Genomic DNA, 6,535 nt, shown 5'->3' with positions numbered 1-6,535 from the left:
GGGTGGCACTGTATATGAGTAAGACTTCCTTTTCCTGACACAGGCCCTAAATTGGCAGCAATAGTTGCCCCATCCATGTATTACGTTTTATAAAATTAATCACCATTGGACCTGTTTTCACCCAGATCTTTCCCATTTTCTGTACCCACCTCCCTTGACCCACCAAACTGTGCAATCATGTGGTTTTGCCCTAACCCATCCTTACCACTCCACTCCTACCCTTTCTTTGCTTGGGTTCCAGTACATGTTTTACTAGTTATACTTCTATTTTTACAATAATGGTCTTATGTAGTATTTGTCCTTATTAGACTGGGTTAGTTATATACAGCACTCAGGAGCAATGATTAAAAAAAAATACTACATAACTTGAGAGAGACTGAAGAACATCTTGGGATCATAAAGGTCAAGTTACAGGTTGTTGTTGTGTTGTTATGTGCCATCAAGTTGCCTGCGACTCATAGTGACCTATGTACAACAACACTAAACACTGCTCTATCCCTTGCCAATCTTATTGTCTCCAACATGCCTATCCCCAATACTCCAGTGATGGAATCAATCCATCTCATCAAATGTCTTCCTCTCCTGCACTGTTCCTCCACCCTCCCAAGCATGACATCACTCTCCAAGAGCTGGTCCTGTCTTGCAACATGTCCAAAGTATGTCAGAGGAAACTTAAGAATCCTTGCCTCCAAGGAGCAGTCTGGCTTCACCTTCTCCAGGACAAACTTGTTTATTCTCCTAACAGTCCATGGTATATTCAATTCTCTTCTCCATCACCAAAGCTCAGAGATATCAACTCACCTTCTATCATCCCTAGTCATTGTCCAGCTTTCTGATTCATAGAAATTAATTGCAAAGACTATGGCCTGTATTAAGCACACTTTAGTCTCCAGACTGACATCATTGCTCTTCAGTACTTTGGAGACGTCTCTGACAGCAGATTTTCCCAATGCCATTCATTTTTTAATTTCCTGGCTACTGGTACCAAGAGCATTGACTGTAGAGCCAAGCAAACGGAAGCTATCAACAATCTCAATCTCTTCATCATCCATCATGATGCTGCCAATCAGCCCAGTGGTGAAAATCTTTGTTTTTTTGATGTTGAGCTTCAATCCATATTGAAGGCTACAGTCATTGACCTTCTGCAGCAAGCACTTCAGGTCCTCCTCAGTTTCAGCAACCAGGGTTGTGTCAACTGCATAACACAGGTTGTTGATGATTCTTCCACCAATCCTGATGTCACACTTCTACTCATAGAGTCCAGCCTCCTGGATAATCTGTTCTGCATATAAATTTAAAAGATATGGAGACAGGACACATCCTTGATGCACACCCTTCCCAATTATGAACCATGCAGTGTTTTCTTGTTCTGTTCTGGTGTCTGCCTCATGGTCCAAGTATAGGTTTTGTGTAAGTACAATCAAGTGTTCTGGGAATTCCATTCTTCTCAGAGTTAGTCACAGTTTGTTGTGATCCACACAGTCAATGCCTTTGTATAGTCAATGAAATACAGATAAACATTCCTCTGGTACTTTCTGCTTTGAGCCAAGGTCCAGCTGACATTAGCTATAATATCTTTATTTTCAAGGCCTCTTTGAAATCCAGCCTGCACTTCAGGCAGTTCTCTGTTGATGTGCTGTTCCAGTCATTTTTGGATAATCATCAGCAGAATCTTGCTTGCATGTGATATCAATGATATTGTTCGATAATTTCCACACTCTGTCAGATCACCTTTCTTAGGAATGGGAACAAATCTAGATCTTTTTCAGTCAGTAGGCCATGTAGTTGTCCTCCAAATTTCTTGGCACAACTTGGTGAGCACATCCCATGCAGCATCTGTTTGTTGAAATATGTCAATTGGTATGCCATCAATTCCTGGGGCCTTGATTTTTGCTAATTCTTTCAGAGCAGCTTGAACTTCTTCCTTCATCATCATAGGCTCTTGGTCATATGTTGTTTCATGAAATTCTTCTGTGTCTACCAATTCCTGTTGGTACAAGGACTCTGTATACTTTTTCCATCTTCTTTTCATGCTTCCTGGATCATTTAATGTTCTGCCCAAAGCATCTTTAAGTATTTTGCAACTTGAGGTTTGAATTTGTTCTTCAATTCCAGGTATAGAGGTTATTTCCAAATGCAATTATCACTAAAGGAGTTTAACATTTGCACAATAGACTAAAATATTATTACTGTTGAGTGTCATCAAGTTAATTGCGATACATAATGACCTTATGAACAATGGATCTAAAACCTGCCCTATCCTGTGGCATCTTTACCATCTATGGCACACTTGTGTTCTTTGCTGTACCCACTGTGTCAAAGAATCTTATTGAACAACTTCCTCTCTATGCTGACAGCACTTTTCCAAGCATGATCTTCTTTTCCAAGGACTGCCTTTCCTGACAACATGCACAACTTATGTGAGATGAAGGTTCACCATCCTTGCTTCCAAGGAGTACTCTGGTTTCACTTTCTCCAAGTCTGATCTATTTGTTCTCATGGCAGTCCATGGGATATTCAGTACTCGTCTCCAAAACCATAACCCAAAGGCATCAATTCTTCTTCTGTCATTCTTAGTAATTGTCCAACTTTCAGAAGCAATTGAGAAGACCATGACTTGAATGAGGAACACCTTCATCTTTAAGCTGATGTCATTGCTTTTTTGTACTCAGAAGAAGTTTTTGACACCAGATTTTCCCAATGTGACACATCTTTTGATTTCTTGACTGTTAGTACCAAACATATTGATTGTGGATTCAAGTAAGCTGAAATTATTGACAATTCAATCTCCTCTCCACCCATCGTGATTGTCCTAATGGTGAGGACACACACACACACAAGTGCACGCACACACAAACACACACACACTTAGTATTATGGCTATTGAGGTTAATAGAATAGATTGGGTAAATTTGGAAGCAGAGAAAGAAGTGAAGAAGCTTTTGCAGTAATTTGGGATAAAAAGATGGTGTACCAAGGTAGATATATTAGAAATGAAGAGAAGAAATTATAAGATTTGATGCTGCATGAGATACAAGGACCAAAGGGTAGAGGTGAGTAAAATGCAAAGGATGGTGCTTAGGTTTCTGGCATGAGTGAGTTGGACCCCCTTCAAAAAGAACTTTTTGCAAAGGAATCTGCTGCAACTTCATTGTAGGTGAAGATGGTTCAGGAACTAGTCTCCTGGGCTTGTGCTAGGATTGAGCCAAACTCCAGATAACCACACCCTGCTGGTTCATGTCATGGTTTCAGCATGAGTCACGGGGTCAAGCAATTGTTGGTTCTACTTAGGTAAATTAAAATGATTTGTTGTTGTTATGAGCCATCACATCGCTTGCTACTCATAGTGACCCAATGTCCAGTAGCCCTGAAACCTGCTCTATCCTGGGCCAACTTGACTGTCTCCAACACACCTACCCTTATTACCCCAATCACTATATCAATCCATCTCATCAATGGTCTACCTCTCTTTCTCTGTCCTCTCCCCTTCTAAGCATGATGTCCCTCTCCAAGGAACAGTCCCTCCTTGTAACATGCCCAGAGTATGTCAGATGAAGTCTCAGAATCCTTGCCTTCAAGGAGTAGGCTGGCTTTACCTTCTCTAGGATGAACCTATTTGTTTTCCTGGTAGTCCATGGTATATTCAACACTCTTCTCCAACACCACAGCTCAAAGGCATCAATTCTCTTTCAATCATCCCTAGTCATTGTCTAGCTCTCTAATGCATAGCAAGTAATTGTGAAGACTATGAACTGGATCAGGTGCACCTTAGTCTCCAGACTGATGTTGTTGCTCTTCAGTACCCTGGAGAGGTCCCTGAAAGCCAATTTTACCAATGCAGTTCATTTCTTGATTTCCTGGCTGCTGGTACCAAGAGTGTTGATTGTGAGGCCAAACAAACTAAAGCTATTAATAATCTCAATCTCTTTACCATCCATCATGATGCTGCCAATTGGCCCAATGGTGAGAAACTTTGTTTTCTTGGTGTTGAGCTTCAATCCATATTGAAGGCTGCAGTCCTTGACCTTCTACAGCAAGCACTTCAGGTCCTCCTCAGTTTCAACAAGCAGGGTTGTGTCATCTACATAATGCTGGTTGTTGATGAATCTTCCTCCAATCCTGATGTCACACATTCTACCTCATAGAGCCCAGCCTCGTGAATGATCTGTTCTACATATAGATTGAAAAGGTATGGAGACAGAGTGATTCTGTGACCCTTAAACACCATTGTCACAGCTTCTCCATATTTTCCTATTTTTGTAACTATCCTCCACATTGCACAGACGAGAGCATGAGGACACACAGAGAATAACATGATCATATGTGTGGTGACTAGCCCAGTCAGGATTTGAACTCAGATATACTTACTCCACAGGACACATGCTCTACTCTACAAAACATATGGGGAACCAGCAGGATGCAAAGGAGCAAGACAGGTTTTAATGGAGATCTTGATGCTGTGTCTTTGCAGTGATTTATGAGGAAAGGGAAAAGCAGATGTTAATTCAATTATCAGAAGTAGGAGGGAGTTGTAAGGACAGAAGAGGCATAGTTGAGGAGAAGGGCTCATAAATAGGATGAAGTTTTATTGTTGCATGTTATAGTGTCAATTCCAGCTTAGAATGACCCTGTAGGAGTAGAACTTCCCCATAAGGTTTGCTATTTAGTCTATCGGAACAGGTTCATCGAGTCTTTTCTCACGGGTTGTAATTTATGATAAATAAAAGGCAGAAATAAGTGATCTGAAAGAATAATGTGTGGATTTTTAAAATAATTTGGAGATACTGTTAATGTTTTTCACATACAAATTTAAGAGGTGGCCATCAAAGTGAATTTGAAAACAGTCAAGAGATTCGCAGAAGAGAAGAGCAATCACCTAAAAATTCCATCATCTAGAGGTAATTAGTATTGAATCTAGTTTATTTATTTCTGGTCCAGAGAATAATTTGTTTCTTTTATTTTTTCAAATCCAAAGCTACTTTCAATTCAGATATGTTTTTTCTTGATGAGAAAAATTTGTATATTGAATTAAGCACCTGGACTCAGTTTAGATGATTTCAAAAGATATAGGCAACATTCAAAGCATCACATCTGGAAGCAAGTTGAACATAGACCTTCTCATCTACATCAGGCTTAATTATGGTGTTGACCTTGGTCACATCAGTGTTACAGAGCTTTTTTACAGCTTGTTTGATTTTATACTTGTTGGCCTTGACATCCACAATGAATACAAGCGTGTTACTATCTTCTATTTTCTTCATGGCTGACTCAGGGGTCAGGGGAAACTTGATGATGGACTAGTGGTCAAGCTTGATCTTCCTGGGGGTACTATTCGGGGGGTATTTGGGCTGTCTTCAGAGTCTCAGAGTCTTAGGATGCTGGAAGGTGGGTGATATGCAGATTTTTATTTTATTTTATTTACTTATTCATTGATTGATTGATTGATTGATTGTGGTTGTGGATACCTTTCAGGACTGTCTTCTTGGCCTTTAATGCCTTTGCTTTGGATTCAGTTTTGGAAAGAAGAGGAGCTTCCTTATAAGCTTTCAGTAGCATCTACTTAGAAAGACCAATTCACATAGTTTTAAAGGATTTATAGGCAATTCTTCCAAGCATATTGACCCTAATGGAGGGAAGGCAGAATCTAGTCTTTTCTGAAGAACCCATAGAAAAGAAATGTTCAAGTCACCCATAAGACCACATTCATATTTGAGTGGCCCAGTTTAGTGGCTAAGAGAGCTTTACCTTTTCTTAATGGAGCAGGATGCTCCTTAGAGGCAAGGATGGTGAAACTTCATATCACATACTTTGGGATAGGCATGTTATCAGAGGGAGCCAGTTCTTGGAAAAAACCCATCATGGTGGGAAAGGAAGAGAGTCAGTGAAAAAGAGGATGGCCTTCGACAAGACGGACTGGCATAGAGGAACTAAGGCATGTTTGACCTAAGGCATAACATTTTCAATTGCTTCCTTTAAATTGCATCTTAAAGTTGAACAATGAATAAGGAAGAGCAAATAAGAATCAGTGGTGTTAAAGAAAAGTACTGAATATTCCATGTACTGCTAAAAGAACAAACAAATTTGTGTTGGGGCAAGAACCACCCGGGCCTTCCTTATAGGCGAGGGTGGTAAGCTTCATCTCACGTATTTTGGGAATGTTTTCAGATGGGACTGGTCCTTGGAAAAAGGCATCACGCTGGGGAAAGTGGACTTCCAAAGAAAGAGAAGACACTGCAGGAAATTGATTGACACAGTGATTGTAATAAATTCACTCAAGCGTGGTAGAAATCCTGATGATGTACTGGAAAGGGAAAGGTTCAGATCCATTGTTCATGAGCTCTTGTGGTGTAGTATGTAAGGAGTTGTGCTGTTAACACAAAGACTATGCTTCTCGGCAGTACAAAGCCAGCAGCAAGTGAGTATTCTTGTCCTGTGCAACTTACAGCCTGGGGAACTCAATCAAGGGCCAGCTATGAGTTGGAACTGACTCAATAGGAGAGAGAGACAGAGAGAGGAGAGGAGAGGAGAGGAGAGG

The sequence above is a fragment of the Elephantulus edwardii genome, unplaced genomic scaffold (assembly GCF_000299155.1).
Source record: "Elephantulus edwardii isolate Elephantulus edwardi_28Jun2011 unplaced genomic scaffold, EleEdw1.0 scaffold00057, whole genome shotgun sequence".
Lineage (NCBI taxonomy): Eukaryota > Metazoa > Chordata > Mammalia > Macroscelidea > Macroscelididae > Elephantulus > Elephantulus edwardii.
This window is presented reverse-complemented; position numbering follows the sequence as displayed.